We start from the raw sequence: 20565 nt of genomic DNA, 5'->3' as shown, positions 1-20565 counted from the left end.
AAGACACATTTTTTACGCTGCTGGTGCGTCACAAGAAGTGACGCACCAGCAGCGTAAAAATGAAGCACGGCCTCATAAATGAGGCCCCATACTTTGTAAACCCCTGCACTACATTATACCTGCCCCAGGTATAATGTATGCAGGGGGGCTTTCTGACGCAAGAAAGGGTCATTAAAGTGACGCAGTGAAATCTATGAGATTTCACTGCGCCACTTCGAGGACACAAATGCGTGAAAATCTTACGCCTGCCTCACAGCAGGTGTAAGACGGTATGTAATTGTTACCACGGATTTTTTACAACGGATTCCATTACCACGGATTTTTTACAACGCAGGTCATTTTACAACGGATACCTTTACAACGCAATACACTACAACGCAGATACTATTACAACGCATACCATTACATCGTAAGTATAATTATAGGTAAGTTTATCTTTTTTTAAAAACATTTATTAGTGGTATTTTGTTATGGGGTACAGGGGTATTTTTAGGTTTTAGGGCTGGGTTTGGGTTTTGGGGTACTGGGGTATTTTTAGGTTTTAGGGCTGGGTTTGGGTTTAGGGGTACAGGGGTATTTTTAGGTTTTAGGGCTGGGTTTGGGTTTTGAGGTACAGGGGTATTTTTAGGTTTTAGGGCTGGGTTTGGGTTTTGGGGTACAGGGGTATTTTTAGGTTTTAGGGCTGGGATTGGGTTTTGAGGTACAGGGGTATTTTTAGGTTTTAGGGCTGGGTTTGGGTTTTGGGGTACAGGGGTATTTTTAGGTTTTAGGGCTGGGTTTGTGTTTTGGGGTACAGGGGTATTTTTTAGGTTTTAGGGCTGGGTGTGGATTTTGGGGTACAGGGGTATTTTTAGGTATTAGGGCTGGGTTTGGGTTTTGGGGTACAGGGGTATTTTTAATTTTTAGGGCTGGGTTTGGGTTTTGGGGTACAGGGGTATTTTTAGGTTTTAGGGCTGGGTTTGGGGTTTGGGGTACAGGGGTATTTTTAGGTTTTAGGGCTGGGTTTGGGTTTTGAGGTACAGGGGTATTTTTAGGTTTTAGGGCTGGGTTTGGGTTTTGGGGTACAGGGGTATTTTTAGGTTTTAGGGCTGGGTTTGGGTTTTGGGGTACAGGGGTATTTTTAGGTTTTAGGGCTGGGTTTGGGTTTTGGGGTACAGGGGTATTTTTAGGTTTTAGGGCTGGGTTTGGGTTTTGGGGTACAGGGGTATTTTTGGGTTTTAGGGCTGGGTTTGGGTTTTGGGGTACAGGGGTATTTTTAGGTTTAAGGGCTGGGTTTGGGTTTTGGGGTACAGGGGTATTTTTAGGTTTAAGGGCTGGGTTTGGGTTTTGGGGTACAGGGGTATTTTTAATATATATTTACAAATTTAAAAATTACAATTATTTGTTTTAATTTTTTTTATTAATTAAATAATAAATAATTAAATTTAATAATTCAAAAATAATTATTTACATTATATATTAATATTATATACTTACCTATAATTATACTTACGTTGTAATGGTCTGCGTTGTAATAGTATCTGCGTTGTAGTGTATTGCGTTGTAAAGGTATCCGTTGTAAAATGACCTGCGTTGTAAAAAATCCGTGGTAATGGTATGCGTGCTAAAAGTACGCGTTGTAACATCATACATCCGTGTAAGACTGATGCAGGCCCTTTCACATGGGGCTTGCCCCAAGTGAAAGGACACATTGCTGGAGTTGCGTCACTTTTGTGACACACTCCAGCAATGCGTCACTTTTGTGCCTACAGATACGTCAGAAATACTGACGTATCTGTAACTCCTTGCGACATGATGCGTCATACTGTAAATATGATGCATCATTTTTGTCGCAAGGAGGGCGCAAGGAAAAGTGACGCATCGCTGTTTTCACGCAGTGATGCGTCACTTTTCATAAATGATGCCCCAGATTTGTGTCAGGACTATAATATCCTGTGTACCAAAGTAACAACGATGATCGAGCCTGGCAATAAACATATTTTTTGAATCTAGACAAGTTTCAGAGTATGAAAGTTAAAAGAAATTAGTTTTTTGCAGGTAACGATAGCAGTGAATGTTAACCAAGAGGATACCAGCAATTCCTTTGCTTTGTTAAAGTGTATTGTTTTTTTTGTCGCTATACATGTGTAAATTAGATTAAACAACTAGTATTAAATTGGTGATTTCTTTTTTTTGATCTTTTATTGAAAGACCGGAATATTGTGTGAATAGTAACAACGCTCCTTTCAAAACCTTAAATGAGTTGTGTATTTGAGAAAGAATTTGAGCTTGCTCTGATGAACAAGATCACGGTTGTAAGTTGTAGTCATTTTGTAAACCAACACTTCACCTGAAAGATAAAAAAACACATTGCTTTCTCAATGGCCAGGTAAAGTGTTATTCATATCTATTTTGAAGTCAGCCAGGGAATTTAATATGCTTGATCAGTGTTGCAGAACTTCTGAAAATGGTAACCTAGCAACCGTGACTTTGGAGGTGAGCTTTCTTTTGACCTTTTCACCACTGAGAATATACAAATAAACAGGAGCTTTAAGAAACAGTATTAACATGGATCTCTGCTACCTTCATGAAATGGTTTTTCCTTGCATTATTTCGGAAAGGCAAGGCATATTTTACTATTTCTGTTTCTCAATAATATGTTATTAAAAACGATACGTTAAGGTTCTAGCGCGTTCAGGAAGTTCTTTTTTTAACAATCTTTCCAATACATTCCAGTTTTGAACTTTAAAAAGTGATGAGATAGGGCAAAATGTAGAACACATTGTAAACATCAAGAACAAATATTGTTTATATGCACTGCATAAAGGGATGTTTTCGAATAGTCGTATGAAAAGGATCATAATACAATTTGCTGTGAGTGCGGCAGTGCCCCACAGTAAATGTTGTAGTGAAGCAAGAAAAATGAGCTCTCACGAACCCATGCCACATATCGGATACAGGATACTGCAGCATCTTTAGTAAAGGGGACCTATCATTTCTATATTTTCACACTCAACCCAATTATTCGAATGTGTGTGAAATGGCCCAAATGAGAACTTTAGGCTAATAGTTGCACAGTGAGTGGGATTCTTTTTTAATGTGTTTCTCACCAAATTGGAGGAAAGATGTGATGGTGACTTATGCCTCTGTGGAGGGACACAGCGGGAGGTGCAAATGGGACTGAAAATGACAGTGGGGGTTGGGTTTATGGCGGCCAGAGGATTTACTCTCCATTATTAGGTCACTGTGATATATGGGACCAGTTTCGAGGTGTAAAAGTAGAAAACATGGAATTATAGGTCTGTGTATCTGGTAGCGTGCATAGGAAGTCTATAGGACTGTCACTACAGACATATTATCCTATAGAAGGACAAGGAGTTGGCCTAACGGCTAGGGCGCTCGACCTCGCACCTGGGGAACTGGGGTGCATATTATCAAGGGGGTTTATCTCTGCTTTTTTGGCTTTAAAAGTCAAGAAAGCGGAGATAAAATTATCTCCCTATTACCTAGCTGTCGCTAACACCAGTTAGCGACAGCTAGTAGGAGATAGCGACCATCTTGGGCCCCACTTTGCATGTCAGTGATATTTATCACTAATGACATGCAAAGTGGGCGTGCCAAGATGTTAGTGACTGGAAACAGTCGCTAACATCGCTATCTCCTATTACCAAATTTTGGAGATATTCGCGCTAAGCGCGAATATCTCAAAAAGCTAACACCTGCCCTAGCAGTTCTTAGCCATGTTATCCAATGGTAGGTGGATAACATGGCTAAGAGCATTAGCTTGGTACTGCATGAATATCGCTGCCTTTTCAGCGATATTCTGCATTGCGGCCATTTTTTATCGCATTTGCGATAAACCTTGGTAATACCAAGGTTTATCTGCGATAAAAATCGCCGCAACTCAGCGGTAAATTTTTGTCTCTAACCAAGCAATAGCGATAATTATCGCTATTGCTTGGTAATATGCCCCTGGGTTCGAGTCTCGGTAATGACGCTAAACCTCCTGTGATTCTGGGCAAATCACTCAATCTCCCCGTGCCTAACAAAAATGAATGTGTGTCCTCATGTAACGTAATTGGTGCTATGTAAAGCGCTCTGATGCCCGATTCGGTTCAAGTTGGCGCTATATAAAACTCTGCAAATAAAAACAAACCTCTCATTTTAAAAATATCTCTCGGCTGTAAGCAGCTGATGCATGGTACTCCTACCAAGTGCACCACATTTCTCGCTTTAGCATCTGATCCCCAGCACATCTCTTCGAAAATACACCCCAACACATACTTACTATCTACTCTGCTCAAACAGATCTCTTCTACAGTTCATGCACCCTGCCTCCAATGACTCCGGGCACTTCATCCCGTAGCTTGCTGCTATTTACATAATTCCCTACTCCAGCTTTCAGCTCCACTCTTAATACCACTTCATCATATCATTCATTGCCACTCCTTGTGTTCACTTCATAAGGATGAAAAAGGGGGCCAGCTCCCACTGGGATATGAGCTGCTGAATTTCTGATTTAAACAAACGCTCAGCAGAGGGCACCTTAATAACACATTAAGGAGGCTTAGCAAAAACATTTGAGCACCTTTTACAATCATGGGCATTGTATCGGAGCTGATTGGCACCACATCCTCGGTTTTTTAATGATGAAACTTTATTGAGCTGTTGGCTCTCACTGTTTAGTTTTAGTGTAAATGTATTTTACTTGCCATTGATTGCCTTTAAGTACTAAGACAATATTACAAAACACTGACTTAAAAATGTTCCTCCAATACAGTGCAATGTTTTTGTTCACCTTTTCTCAGGACCTATACCATTTGACTTACCAATCCTAGTCACCGGTACCTAGAGTCCTAAGGGATCAAGGGAGTTAGCAAGAAAATAGTTAGTAATATAACATTTGCACTCATATAATAACTACAGACTTGGGAAAGGTTTAAAATCTCTATCTAATGTAAATTATTAATTGTCAGTGTCCATACTATATTAATTGAAACTTGATCAATCAACAAGAATACGATTAAGGTAAGATGAAATGAGAAATGTTCATTAAGCATTGAAACACAGGGAGGGTAGAAAAAGGAAAACAGTACAATGACAAACCCACATTAATTATTTTTACCTAGAATGGTGTGAAGACCAACCCTGGCCAAGGACTGGATCAAAGGACAGAACCCCAAACGCAGGTTGCAGCAGGAAAGAATAGGTTCAAACCAGAATCAGGACAGGTACGGACCAAATTGGATCAGGAGAGGACCACCTCAGGCTAAAACCGACACCCACAGCTAACGTGCTACGCCTGCGTTGCACCTTCTCTGCAGCCAACAGCCAAACCCTGATTGGGTCTTCGAATCTCCCTTCCCAGTAACCCCAATTGGGTTATCGATTCTTCTGACAGAGTGCTTGGCCTACACCTCTGTTCTCGATCGCCTATTGAGTGCGTTGGGTCAGTGACAGAGCAGCTATTCGGACAAGTCAGACATATTAACTAACTAAGCCTACTCTAGTTATACTATTTTCCAGTGCAGTGTACCACCCCCATAATGTTACAAGTGTAAGGATCCCCAATTTTGATTGGACAAAAGGATGAGAGGTCATCACACCATATCAAAATGAAAGTTTTCTTCAGAATATTGAAATTAGCGTTCCCACCCATCAATTTATTTTCCCATGCGTTTTTATTCCACCCAACAATTGAATGTTCTTATAGAAAATACAATGTTAACAGTTTATCTTCCGCTTGGGGTCATCAGGTTAGGTTCCTAGGCGCATCTCAGTCAACTGTCCTTGGTATTCATACAATGCCATACCTTGAGAGTTTCTTGATTCTGGTGGGCATGTGCGGATGAGGGTTTTTAAAATGGAGTTACAGATACATCTCAGGCCCAAACAAGAGCTAGTAGCAAAGTAGAAAAGAAACAGTTTTAGAACAAAGAATAAATGAATGTTCTGTATACCACTTATCTCTACTCTATTCCCATTATTTTATTTTAACTATTGCGTTTAGTGTTTATGCAGAACAAACAGCTTAGCAAAAGCAGTAGTGCAAGCTTCATGCATGCTGTAACACAAAGCAGCCATCTTAGTTCTAGTTTGCAGAAGCAAAAATTTCCCTCCAAGCAAGGTAGGACATCAGGTCACATGAGTATTACAGACGCATGCGCAGTAGAAAATCCCGCATAGCAGCGGCCATTTTAATGCAAGCAAATTATAGTTAGTAAAAGCACATTTAAAAGCTTCCCCTAGATGCTAGATGTGTCATGTAATGCAATATTAATTAGACAAAACATGATAATTAGTACGTTATGAGTAATTTGAGAGGGTTGAGTACAAACGAGTCACTCTACGTGCGAATCCTTGCTCCATCAGGTGGGAAACAGTCAGATCACAGCAGTCTCAGCCACATGTGTTGCAACACCACACGCATATTTGTGGTTAAGGCAGTGCATGGTCTAGCTGCTGGCTGCTGCTGGGCGGAAGCAGGGTTTAGGCCTCAGGACAGGGGGAGGAGAATGTATAGTTTTCATGTTTTGGGCCTCGGTGGGGTGGGCAAGAAGGGGGTTTGTAGCTCAGGACGAGTAGATTAAGCATGGGCAAAATTTGCGAACTCGCGTTTCGCGGATTCGCGGATTTCGCCGTAAAATCGCAAAAAAAATCTGCAAATTCGTGAATTTTCCCGCGAAATCGCTGATTTTTTTGTGATTTGCCTTGGAGTACTTTCTACTGGCTAATGCAGTAAGTGCTCTCTCATTGGGTAAATGTATAGTGCTTTTACTACACTGCAGCTGTGTAAAGGGCCAGAAGATGTGTCTCCAGTGACCATATGTGCCTGTAACACAGGCACAGGTACACATGGTCACTGGAGACACATCTTCTGGCCCTTTACGCAGCTACAGTGTAGTAAAAGCACTATGGGGCAGATTTACAAGCCACTTGCGCCTCTTTTGTGCCACAATTGCGTCACTTTTGTGACGCAGCGGCAGCACAAAAGATGCGCCATGGTGCTGGATATTAACAGCATGACGCATCTGAGAGATGCGTCATGTTGTAAAGCCCTGCGCCATCAGGAGGCGTTCCGGCGCAGAGGAGGGTGTTCCTGCGCAGGAACGCTTCCTAAAAGTGGCTGAGTGAAATCTACAAGATTTCACTCAGTCAATTTTAGGCCAATGCTGCGTCAAAACCTTGCGCCTGCTTTAAGCAGGCGCAAGGCTTGACTCAGCACTGGAGAGATAGGGCCCCCCAGAGCATTGCTGGAGCTGCGTCGCGCTTGCCACCACAGCACCACTCAGCACTACCACAGAATCACTCAGCACCACCACAGCACCACTCAGCACCACCACAGCATCACTCAGCGCAACCACAGAATCACTCAGCGCCACCACATTATCACTCAGCACGACCACAGCACCAACAGCACCACCACAGCATCACTCAGCACCACCACAGCATCACTCAGCACCACCACAGCACCACTCAGCACCACCTCAGCATCACTCAGCACCATACCAGTATCACTCAGCACCACCACAGAATCACTCAGCACCACTACATTATCACTCAGCACCACCACAGCACCACTCAGCACACCACAGCATCACTCAGCACCACCACAGCATCACTCAGCACCACCACAGCACCACTCAGCACCACCTCAGCATCACTAAGCACCATACCAGTATCACTCAGCATCACCACAGCACCACTCAGCATCACCACAGCACCACTCAGCACCACCACAGCACCACTCAGCGCCACCCCAGCCTCAATCTGCACAACCATTCAACAACAACTGGTTCAAATATGTTCTCTAAATGTTTCAAGCTTTATTACAAATGTCACAAAAAGATGTTAATATTTCACATTTGTTCTTGGATTTTCGTCACAATAAAATACACTGAACATAATCTTCACAAAAGTTATTTACAAAAGTTTAAGCTATTGCCATTATAAATTAAAATCACTTTTATTTAAGTATTAATTATTTTAAAAAAATTAAAAGCCATTGTAATTTGTAATATCCATACATCTAAGTCACGTAAATACAAAACATGTTGCATTACAAATGCTATAGGTGTCACATTTGCGAAAGTTACAACTATTGGCATTGTAAATGACAAAGCTATTAATTTAGCTATTTTCAAAACCAACACATAAATAAAAAAAATTGTCATTTACAAGACCAATAGCTCAAACTTTCCTAATGCGAGACCTATTGCATTGCAAATGCTTGTTTTTATATCTGTCAGTGCTGTTGAGGTTTAATTTTCGTGACAGGCGCCTCATTGCCTACTTGTAACTATGTTCTGACCCTGCTTCAAGGGTCAGAGCAGGGTCAGAGAATAGTTGCATGTAGGCAACGAGGCGCCAAAAAGCACCTACAGGCTTACGGCAGCAGGTGCCCAAGTTGAAGTTAATTTCTTTGTAACCCTTTTGTAAAAGGTTACAAAAAATTAGCTTCAACTTTTGCACCTGCTGCTGTAACCCTGTAAGTGCTTGGCTGAAAATTCGTTCCCGCTGATTTGCGGATTTTAACACGATTTCGCAAGATTCGCGGATCGAGAAATCGCAGAAAATCCGCAAATTCCGCGAGCGGAACAAATTTTCAGCCCATGCTTACAGTGGAGGTCAGAGTAGGGTTGACCTTAGCCACGCATACCTCTTTACCATTCATGCCTTTACCACTTAATTGCATGGTAAAGGAATGTGTGGGTAAGACACATGAGTGGTTCAGGTTGCATGGTGGAGGCACGTGTAGTGTAGCCATACAACCGTCACAGGTTAGCACATAGAAACCGCATAAGATAAAAAGAGATAAGGAGACAGGGACAGGAGAGCAGTGGATGAAGTGGTGATGGAGTGATGTGGGTAAGAGATCTAGTTGATATCATGCCATTAATATGTGCCAGTCATGTCAAATAGTTTTTACAGGAATGTATGTGTGTTTTTCTGTTTATGTGCAAAAAAACTTAATTAAAATTTAGATTTTGAAACCATATGAACATAAATAACTGCAATTATCTGTAGAACGCTTTCAAACAGACAGTAGTCCTTGCAACCCGCTTTTTCAGCATAATTAATGATATTTGAACTACTATGAATTTGCAACAAAACATAATATTCAAAAAGTCAGAAAATGTTTTTAGGTTTAGTTATTGGACCTCTTTGCGGTTTTCTTGAATTAACATGCATAATGTGCCTGGGGATAATAGTGATACCACACCTTGATTTCCCAGGGCGAAACTACTGCCCAATTTTGAATTCTAGAAGTCGGACAGTGACAACATGTACAACTGAATTTTTACACACCACATTTCCACACCTTTTCAGTCTTTGACAACTATTTTTCTGAAATCTGGATGAAATTACAGGGAAAATGAGTGTGGATGTTTTGCTGAATTCTCAGCATAAAAACACTATGTGTAGATAGTAAAATATTTACCCTGGCATGTCCATATATTCCATCACTGAAGCTAGTATCCAGCTTTAATTTTCAGAACTAGAGTGAATTTACTGTGATTCCTGTCCATGATTTCCTGTGGCATTTAAAATGTAGCCACTGTTAGAAATAAGGGTCTCCTGTTGGCAGTGGTATGCACCCTGTTCAAGTAGGGACCCACCAGGATTATTACTGAGCTCGTATATATGAAAATGTATGCATGTTACTGCTCTAAATACTATGCTAATAAAAAGATTTAAAAAAAAAAGTAGGGACCCATCCTTCTTGTCAGGATAAGGGGATTGCACACTTAAGATTACCCCTGAGCATACCCTTGGTAGCTTGGCACGAGCAATAACGCCTTTCCCAGTGGCAATGTGTAAAGTATTTATACATAACACACACAGTAACACAGTGAAAACACTACAAATGGACATCACACCAGTTTTGAAAAAAGAGTATCTTTATCTAAACCAAACAAGACCAAAAAAACAAACATCCAACAAACAGAACTAAACATATGACTGTTTAAAGGTTTCAAGCAATTCTGTCCATAGAACTCTATGGATGCCGTGATTTTACACCATGTACCTCAAATACATCAAAATCCACAAGGCAAAAATAGCAGCAGAGGAGTAAAGTATCGGAAAACACAGCAATGTGTTGGTTACTGAGTCCACAGAGAGTTTATGTGTCAGTTCTGCTGAATGCAGGAGAACTATTGCGTCAAATCCAGGCTGTAGGGGGGAAGTGAAGAAATCAAAAAAGGTTCCTAGGGGTCCCACTGATACTTGGTCCTTTTAAATCAACGAAGAAGAAATTAGCAAAGAAGCTGAAATATAAAAGAGCATTTTTATTAACCTCAAAAGAGTGAGACTACTTCACACAGAAGCCTTAGCAACTGAATGGCGTAGTCGGAGGAGTACAGAAAACTGGGGCGTTATATGTGCTTAGGGTTACATAGTAAGCATCAATGCAAGGAGCAGTCCTGGCTCATGTAATATGCAAAATGACTAAGTTGGGCATACAAGATCTACTTGCTCAACAAAGTGGGAGGAGAGTTACTTCTCCATACAGCAGCAAAAATAGCCTGACAGTTATACTAGAGAAGCAGGTGCATTCTACTACCTAGGGCCTTCTGGGCATGTGCGAAAGTGGAAGATCCTAAGTATAGTTTTTCTCTAGGCAGATTTCAAGAGCAGTTAACACTGAGGGAGGACAGAGCACATGGCGAGCACACGGCAAACAAAATGGCTGCCAGAATTACAAAATGGCTTTCACAAAGCGGATAAGATAACTTCTAAATACAGGATGGCTTCAGCTAAATGCTAACCATTGGACAGAAGCGATGAATCAAAATCTAAGATGGTTCTGGTCTGCGGGTGATGCATCAGGAAAACTAGGCACACAGGTGGAATGCGTGGAAATCCAGACGTGCTGGAGGTCGATGCAGCGGCTAACAGGTTCTGCATCGATTTCTTCAGCTGTGGTCCCACGATGTGTTGATTCTTTCTGCCGAACAGAGGACCTGCATCCCAGTCTGTGTGAGGGTCTCGGACTTCGAGACATGGTGCGCTGAATAAGCATGGGCGAATTTTGCGAATCTCGCGTTCGCGAATTTTGCGGATTTGCGAACTCGCAATCCGCAAAATCCGCAAATTCTCACGAATTTGCAGATTTTTTTTTGTGTTCACGCGGGTTTCTGCCAGTTCGCAAGGGTTTTGTACAATTTCGCAAACGCGAACTTACCTGTCGGGTCGCAAGTTTTGCGAACTTGTTGTTTCTACGTGTCCAGCCTGTTTGGGACACTCTTCTTCATCACTGCCACTCTCTGTCACCACTGCCACTCTCTGACTACTCATGCCACCCTCTGGCCTACCCATGCCACCCTCTGTTTCATCACAGCAACCTCTGGTTGTCCAGTGTACATTATTGTGGCAAAGCAAAGCACACCTTCCCTGCCTCAAGTGACCTGAATTAATTTGGGGCTGATTAATGTGTCACAGAATATTTTTTTAGCTGGCACCTGCTTCCTTAGTGCTTCCTGAATAGTGATCTTTTGCACTTGCTAAGTGCTTTCATTGTTGCAAAATTAGTTACAACACCTGCCCTGCCCCAACTGACAATAATGAATTAGGGGCTTATTAATGTGTCACTAGATTTGAACTTCCAGCCTGGCTCCTGCTTGTCTGCCTTAGCTGTAATTCAGGACCTTTGTGTAACTATTCTGAGGGTCAGAGCAGGGTCACATAATAGTTGCAAGTAGGCAACTGAACTCTGGAGGGGCCCCTCAGGAAGCACTACAGGAAATGGCTACTAATGATGAGCTTGAACTTTTGAACCTGGTAAGTAGTTTCAGTTTTGCTAAGATCGTATTTCTGCAATTTAGCGCTTATTCACGGGGCGCGAAGTTGAACTGGGAAGCCGCGAACTCACGCGAACAGTGCGAGCAAGCCATAAAATCCGCTGCTCGCGGATTTGCGGATTTTGCGGAACATTCGCGAATCTCGCGGATTGCGAATTTACCGAAAATCCGCAAAATCCGCGAGCGGAACGGATTTTCCGCCCATACTTAGCGCTGAACTCAGGCTGTGGGGGTTTCATTGGCTGCTGACAGGCCCTGCATCGATTTCTTCAGCCACACAGCAGCACTGCGTGAAAATCTCTCTCGCATGGCGATGCTGCGTCGGAAAAACAGGGGCTGGAAGGGCAATGCATCGATTTTGATATTTTCAGGCTGGTCTTTGCAGCAGGAACAACCTCCAAGGGCCCAGAACAGCAAAGGGGCAGCATTCCTCCTCACTGCTCTTCAGCTCTTCTCCTTGGCAGAGGTTATTCGTGATCAAGAAGTGTTCTAAAAGTCTGTGGTTTTAGGTGCAATACGTATACCTCTTTTGGTCTTTGACTTAGGCATTCTTCAAAGGCTTTTCTTTGTAGTGCACAAGTTCTTGTCCTGCCTCGTCTTGGCCCCAGACTCACTCCAGAGGGAAAAGACAGCATTGTGAGAGGCCAGGCACGGCCCTGTTCAGGTGCAGGTGACAGTTCCTCTCACCGTTCAGACTCAGGAATGCCCATCAGCCTGGTGATGGACCATCAGGATCTGCAGGGCACACCTCAACTCCCATTGTATTACTGTTTAGAGTGAATGCACAAACAGGCTCCTTTAAGTCTAATCCAGACATTGATTCACAGCCAGGCATGGGTACAGAATGGTTAAACAAGAAAATACGAATTTTCTAAAAGGGGCATTTTCATACACACAATTTAAAAACCACCTTTACAAAAAAAAAATGTTTATAAATTCTGGGCTCAGAGAGCCCAAAACCCAAATATCTAGATGTTCCCAATTGAAAAGTTACAAGGCAGCTCCAATGATAGCCTATGGGAGAGCTAGTCCTTGCAATAGTGAAAAACGAAATTGGCAGTACTTCATTATTAGGATATGTAATACACACTAGTACATGTCCTACCTTTCACATACACTGCCCCATGTCCATGAGGGTACCTCAGGGTGTAACTTATGGGTGCCTTACCTGAGGCGGAAAAATCTGGACAGACCATCAGCGTTGGCGTGTTCTATACCAGGGCGGTGTTCCACCGTAAAGTCCATAGCCTGTAGGGAAATGGACCACATCAACAGCTTTGGATTCTCACCCCTCATCTGCATCAACCATCTGAGGGGCCTGTGGTCTGTCTGAGCCTGGAAGTGAGTACCAAACAGGTATGGTCTCAGCTTCTTAAGTGCCCAGACCACAGCACATGCCTCACGCTCAATAGCACTCCACCTCTGTTCCAGTGGAAGTAACCTCCTACTGATGAAGGCTACAGGTTGATCTCTTCATTAATCTGTGACGAAACAACCCCCACACCATGCTCTGAAGCGTCTGTTTGAACGAATAACTCTTTGGAGTAGTTGGGTGCCAGGAGCACGGGTGCCATGAACATGGCAGCTTTCAGGGCCTCAAAAGCTTTCTGACAGGTGTCAGTCCAAATCACTTTCTTGGGCTGCTTCCTGGAAGTCAGCTCTGTCAAGGATGCAACAATGTTGCCATACCCCTTGAAAAACCTCCTGTAGTACCCTGTGAGTCCTAAAAAGGCCCTCACCTCTTTCTGGGTTTTGGGGGGGATCCCAAGCCAGGATGGTTTCAATCTAGGGTTGGAGGGGCGCCACATGGCCGCTCCCAACTTGGTTTCCCAAGTACACCACCGAACCCTGCCCGATCTGGCAGTTACTCGCCTTGATCGTGAGGCCTGCCTTCCACAGTGCCAACAACACTTGCCAGAGGTGGCGCAGATGTTCCTCGCAACTGTCACTGAACACTGCGATGTCATCAAGTAGGCCGCACTGAACTCATCTAGTCCAACCAACACCAGGTTGACCAACCTCTGAAAGGTGGCAGGGGCATTCTTCATCCCAAAGGGCATAACACGGAATTGGAAATGCCCATCTGGTGTGGAGAATGCTTACCTCTCCTTTGCCCCATCAGTTAAGGCGATCTGCAAGTACCCAGACGTCAAGTCAAACATACTGAGGTACCGTGCAGCCCCCAACAGATCAATGAGCTCATCAGCTCTGAGGATGGGGTGCGCGTCAGTCTTTGTGACCGAATCAAGCCCTCATGAGTCCACACAGAACCGGAGTTTTGGCGTGGTGCCCAGCACCGCAGCCTTTGGGACCAAGACCACTGGGCTGGCCCAAGGACTGCTAGAGGACTCAATAACCCCAAGCACAAAAAATTCTTGGAGACCTCCTCTTTGATGCAAGCCCTCACCCTGTCAGTTAGCCTGTAAGTTTTGTGCTTCACAGGTAAGCTGTCTCCTGTGTCCACATCATGGACACACCAATCTTTGACACCAGGAACCAGGGAGAACAGGTCAGAAAACTGTCCCAGCAACTGGCGGCAGTCATTCTGTTGCTCAGGGGTCAGAGTGGAAGAGAGGTTAACACCATCCACTGACCCATCTTCCTCGGTGGCCGACAGCAGGTCAGGAAGAGGCTCAGTCTCCTCCTCCATTCCAGCATCTTTTGCCAAGGGCATGCCCACTTCAGACCTCTGTAAGTGGGGCTTAAGGCGGTTGACATGCAGGCCCCTCAAGGGGTTCCTGGGAGACCACAAGTCCACCAAGTAGGAAACTGGACTATTGCGCTCCACAACCTCAAATGGTCCGGCCCACTTATCCTGGAGCGCACAGGGCTCCACTAGGGCCATTACTCACACTTTCTGACCAGGTTGAAGCTCTACCAGAGTGGCATTCTGGTCGTACCACCTCTTCATCTCCTCCTGGCTGGCTTCATCGTGTTTGTTTTGGCTTCCAGATTCACCTCAGCAAGTTTCCTGAAATGCCTAGTCTGGTTCCCGAAGGCCAGCATGTAGCTATATACATCCTGGGGAGGTTTCCTGGGAGATATCTCCCAACCTTCCTTGACCAGACTCAGAGGTCCTCTGACCGGGTGCCCATAGAGAAGCTCAAAGGGACTGAACCCTACAGATTTCTGTGGCACCTTCCGGTGTGCGAACAACAGACATGGTAAGAGGACGTCCTACTTACGCCTCATGGGTTCCTCAAGACCCATAATCATGCCCTTTGGGGTTCAGTTGAAACTTTCAACCAACCCATTTCATTGGGGGTGGTGAGGAGTGGTGAACTTGTAAATTACACCACACTCCTGCCACAGGGAGTTCATATACTTGGAAATAAAGTTGGTTTCCCGGTCAGACACTACCTCTCAAGGGAATCCTACTCTTGAGAATATTCCCATCAGTGCTCGTCTCACCATGGGGGCCGTCACTGTCCTCAGAGGTATGGCTTCCGGATACCGGGTGGCATGGTCCACCAAGACCAGGATGAACCTGTTGCCCATGGCTGTCTTGGGGTCCAGTGGCCCTACAATGTAAATCCCCACCTGCTCAAAAGGGGTACTGACCACAGGGAATGGCTGGAGAGGAGCTTTCTGCTTTCTCCCACTCTTTCCACTTGCCTGGCAAGTATGACAGGTCCTGCAATGAATGTCTGAACTCTTGCGCATTTAAGGCCAATGAAAGTGGGTGACAAGCCTCTCAAAGTTTTTGTCCTGCCTCAAATGTCCTGCCAATGGCACATCATGAGCCAGCCCCAGTAGGAAGGCTCTGACGCTCTTGGGTACCACCAGCACACGGGCTGACCCAGGCTCAGCAACCTTAGGCTCACTATAAAGGAGACCATTCTCCCAGTAGATCCAATGTGACCCAGACTGATCACCTGCTGCCTGGCTTGCGGCCTGATGCCGCAAGCCCTTAAGTGAAGGACATTCTCTCTGCCCCCGGCAGAATTCTTCCCTGGAGGGGCCTCCTTCTTGCTGCCAATGGTTAGCTCAGGCAGGTCCCCCAGTTCAGCTACCTGTTTCCTGGTAGGCTCCAGGGCATTCCCCTCAGGGTCTACCTCCTCCTGAGCCGTGGGAACTTCAGGGGCCGGTTTCCTGCACCTCCTGCCTCTTCTCTCTAAGGCAGGTTCCTGGGCGTCCCTCTCAGGATCCAGGTCCTCGTGAGCACCCCTACTGGCTGCCATTGACCGGGTGGTCTTGCACGCCCAGTCAGGCAGACCCGCCATCCTCAGGTGAGTACTCTTCTCCACCTTCTCCCAAGGTGAGCTCTTCAAATCGTTCCCCAACAATCAGTCAACAGGCATGGCGGGCTTCACAGCTACCTGAAGAGTATCAGAGAACCCCCCACTCAAAGGGAACCTGAGCCATGGGACAATGGCTCTCTGTGTTGTCAGAGTTAACAACTCAGCAAAATGCATGAGTTACAACCTGCTCTTGAGACACCAGGTGACACCTGACAGCTGTCACACTGGCTCCTGTGTCTCTAAGACCTTGTGGCCATTGATGTTCACCCCCTGATCACATTTCTTAGTGTTCCTGGGCAGTTGGTTCTCAGTCTCCTAAAGAGACAAGGGACATTTCTGCAGGACCCCACCCACCTTGGACATCAATCTCCTCCCCAAAGGCTGCACTTGCCATCTGCCGGGGTGGAGCACCAGTGGGTGCTGCTTTTCCAAATAGGTGGCACCTGGGATCACTCGCCTTGTGACACAGGTCCCCACATTTGTAACATCTCAGAGGTCCCAGTGGAATAGGATTACATGTTGAACCCCTTGCTTTCTCTCAAGGGAAGGCTGGGAACCTTTCCTTTGGTTCACTTGGGAATTACTTTGGGGCCCTCTACGGAACTCCTTCTGTTTTCCCCTTGACCCCCCACTCTTCTGCTGGGGATCCTGCCCACCTTTGGCTGAGTCTCCCACATGGCCCTTGTGGACCCTGGTACTGACCCATTGGTATGCCTCCTCAGCAAGCTTCCTAGGGTTAGTCAGCTTGCTATTAATCAGGTGCTGGCGCAGCTATGGAAACCAATTATCAGAAAAGTGCTCTCATGCAATCAAATCCAAGAGACCTTGAAAATCATTAACTTTGCTACCCTTCACCCAACCATCCAATGCTCTGCGAAAGAAAGCGACATATTCTACCCAGGTACTGTTTTCTATCTTCTTGCCCTTCCTGAACCTCCGCCTATAGAGTTCAGTGGTCAAACGATACCTAGTTATGAGTACCTCTTTCATGTGGCTATAGGAATTATGGACTTCAGAAGGCAAGTTCAACAGGGTGTCCCACCCCTCCTGGACATTTTGGTACCACCCAACTGTAACATCATCAGACTTGATAGAAGTGAAAAAACTGGGGGAGGAATAGCATGCATCCATAGGAGCAACATATCGGTAAATAGAGCCATATCCCCAACATTCCCTTCTTGTGAATACATGTGCACCGACATTACCAGTAATGGTTTGCCAGTTTGCTCCCTTCACATCATATATCACCCTCCTCGTGATAACCTTACTTACACTGAACACTTCATGGACATGTTCACCACAAACATCGGACGTCAAAACACCCAAATATTCCTAGGCGACTTCAATCTGCATTGGAATGACAACAATGAGTCCATGGTCAACAGTCTCAAAAACGTCATTGGCGCGCTTGACCTTGCCCAAATTTGCAACAGCCCAACACACAAAAAATGGGCAATCCTGGACCTAATAATTTCCAAAAACAATTCCATTAAGCTTGACTCAATCCTCCCCTGTGATTGGTCAGACCATCACATCATTATTTTCTTCATCCGGGAAACAGTGAAAGTTACCGCATCCCAATCCACTAAACGAAGGATTTGGAAAAGAGACTTGAAAAAACTCAAGCCCAACACCCTGTCCACTCACTCCCATAAACTACTCCAGCCTCCTGATGACCTGGCCTCCGTAAACGACCTCACCAATCATTACCTTAACGCTATGACTACGGTTATCAATGATGCCGCTCCTCTACAACTAAAGAGAGTTCCTCTTAAAAACTTCAAACCCTGGTTCAACGACCTTCTGAACGATGACAGACGCGCTCTCAGAACCTCAGAACGTACTTGGAGATCAGCCCTATCTGCCAAACACCTGAAATTTTTAAGGACTAAGAGAAAAGACTATTACAGAAGGATCAAACGCACTAAAGCTGAATTTTTCTCTCACCAACTAGATAAAGCAGGAAATCCACCCCAAAAATTGTTTGAATTAATCAAATCACAATTGAGAGATGAACCTAAACAACTACAAGATACCTCAGGCACCCAACCCACTTGTGACAAATTCTCTGTTTTCTTTAACCTAAAAACAGAAAACATTAAGCGGGATCTTCTCAATGACCTCACAATCCTTCAGTCTTCCCATCTTGGAGCAATCCCTCCCGCCCCTCCAATTCCTCCACAACAAACACCCTCTAAACTTCAACTAAAAAATGAGGCAACCTGGTCCTCCTTTGACCCATACACCGAAGAAGCTGTAGGCAAGATTCTGAGCACCCTCAAGCCAGCCAACCATACCACCGATTCTCTCCCTGCTAACGCAGTTAAAGATCTAATCCCTCTGATCCTGCCGCTCTGGACCAGGATCATCAACAGCTCTCTGCATCAAGGCATCATCCCTGACGTCCTCAAAATTGGTCAAGTCACACCCATCCTAAAAAAAACACCTCTGACCCGATGGCCCTTAACAACTATCGCCCTATTTCGAACAGCCCTACCCTAGCCAAACTCTTGGAAACATGCATTCTCCAACAACTGACAAAACACATTAACCTCTTCGAACTCCTTGACAATCACCAATCTGGCTTTAGAGCAGGGCATAGCACTGAAACTTCCATGACTCACATTATAGACGATGCCCTACAAATTCTCGACCAGAATGGATCATGCCTTCTCATCTTGCTAGATCTCTCCTCTGCCTTCGATACGGTCAAACACGAGAACCTGATTGAACTGCTAAACCTCAGAATGGGTCTTTCAGGCTCAGTGCTCAATTAGTTTACCTCCTTTCTTCATAACCGGATTCAAAAATTCAAGGTCAATAACTCCCTCTCCAAACCTGTACCTGTAACTCTTGGAGTCCCACAAGGGTCTGCACTATCCCCTACACTATTCAATCTTTTCATGGAACCTCTCACTCTCCTGCTGCAATCATCCAATATCCAATTTCACATGTACACAGATGATACACAACTCTATCTGAAGATTCACACTCCTGAAGTTGTCAAACTACTCAATCAAACGCTGTTGAACACCCAAGTATGGCTAGCTGAGAACCACCTCAAGCTTAACGCACTCAAAACTGAATTCCTACTGATAGCTCCGCCCTCCAAAATTCCCCTCCTCCAAGACTGGTTCAAACACTTAACAGCATTCAACGTGCAACCTACAATCATTGACTCGGCTAAATCTCTGGGTATAACCCTTGATAGCAACCTCAACATGCATAAACACATTGCCAACGCAACAAAAGGAGCAAATTTCCAGATTAATATTCTAAGGAAACTTAAACCCTTCCTACCAAAAAACGACTTCAAAACGGCAGTTCAAGCTCTAGTTATCCCCAGGATCGAATACAGAAGTGTCTCTCTTTGTGGTCTCCCCAAAGCTACAACAGCACAACTAAGAGCCACCATCAACGCGGCAGCCAGGCTCATAATGGGCTCAAAAAAAAGGTCCCACATCTCCCCTGACCTAAATGCTCTGAACTGGCTACTATGGGAAGCCAGAATTCACCTAAAAATAGCATGCATGACCAACAAAGCCATTCACCATAAAGCACCCAGCTATCTCTCTCGGAAATTGTCTATCTCTGGAGGTGAGAGATCCACAAAAAGTGCAGGAAGCCTATTGTTGAAACCTTACAGATTTATTAAGGTGAAAACCTATAAACGCTCCTTCTCAGGGATGGCTCCTAGGATCTGGAACGCACTACCCCCAGATATCAGTCTAACCACATCAACTGCACTGTTCAAAAAGGAAGTAAAGTCGATTCTCATGGAAAAATTCACATGAGCCTCACTGAAGGTCATGTGTTATATAGATGCAATCATACACTCGACATGACAATCAGGCTCTATCGGCTTGCACCTTTCTCTGGCTCCTACTAGGCACAAAGTAGGATTGAGTTTTGTTCTACCTCTCTAATTTGTTGTACTTACGCACTCCTGGTACTCACATATTTGTATTTTGTTCTGTGTTGTACTGTGTTGTATAACGCTCACCGCTTGCTATACACTGTTATTTTATATTGTTTGTTGCATAAGTTTCACTGCTTGTAAAGCGTTCTGATATCCACAAGGATCTGGTTCGTGCTCTATAAAACTTTCAAATAAATAAATAAATAAAATTTAAAAAAAACTCTTTTACCACATCTTTGGGGATATACACTCTACCTTAGACAACCGCTTACGGTGTGCTGCCACCAGAGGGAGTAATCTCTAGGTTCCTGGCTTTACATCCAACTCCCTCAAAACTTTGTCATGTTCCAACTGCAATCTCTTTTACTCTAGAGCCATTTTATTGCTTTCTACCTCCAGCTTCCCATTCAATTTGAGCTTGGCCATCTCCATTTCATGCATCCTGTTTTCTTTCCTGTCTGCCAACTCTACTGGGGACAGACCTCGGGCAGAAACACTGCTACCCACTGGGGAGGGTGCACCCCCTCTTCCAATACCAAGTGGTCCACCAAGCTGCTGCTCTGCATCCTCATACTCCACCAGATCTCCAGGGGCATTCCTTGCCCCTATCCAGACCCTCAGT

The sequence above is a fragment of the Lissotriton vulgaris genome, chromosome 9, assembly GCF_964263255.1.
Source record: "Lissotriton vulgaris chromosome 9, aLisVul1.2, whole genome shotgun sequence".
Lineage (NCBI taxonomy): Eukaryota > Metazoa > Chordata > Amphibia > Caudata > Salamandridae > Lissotriton > Lissotriton vulgaris.
Note: the sequence above shows the minus strand (reverse complement) of the source record.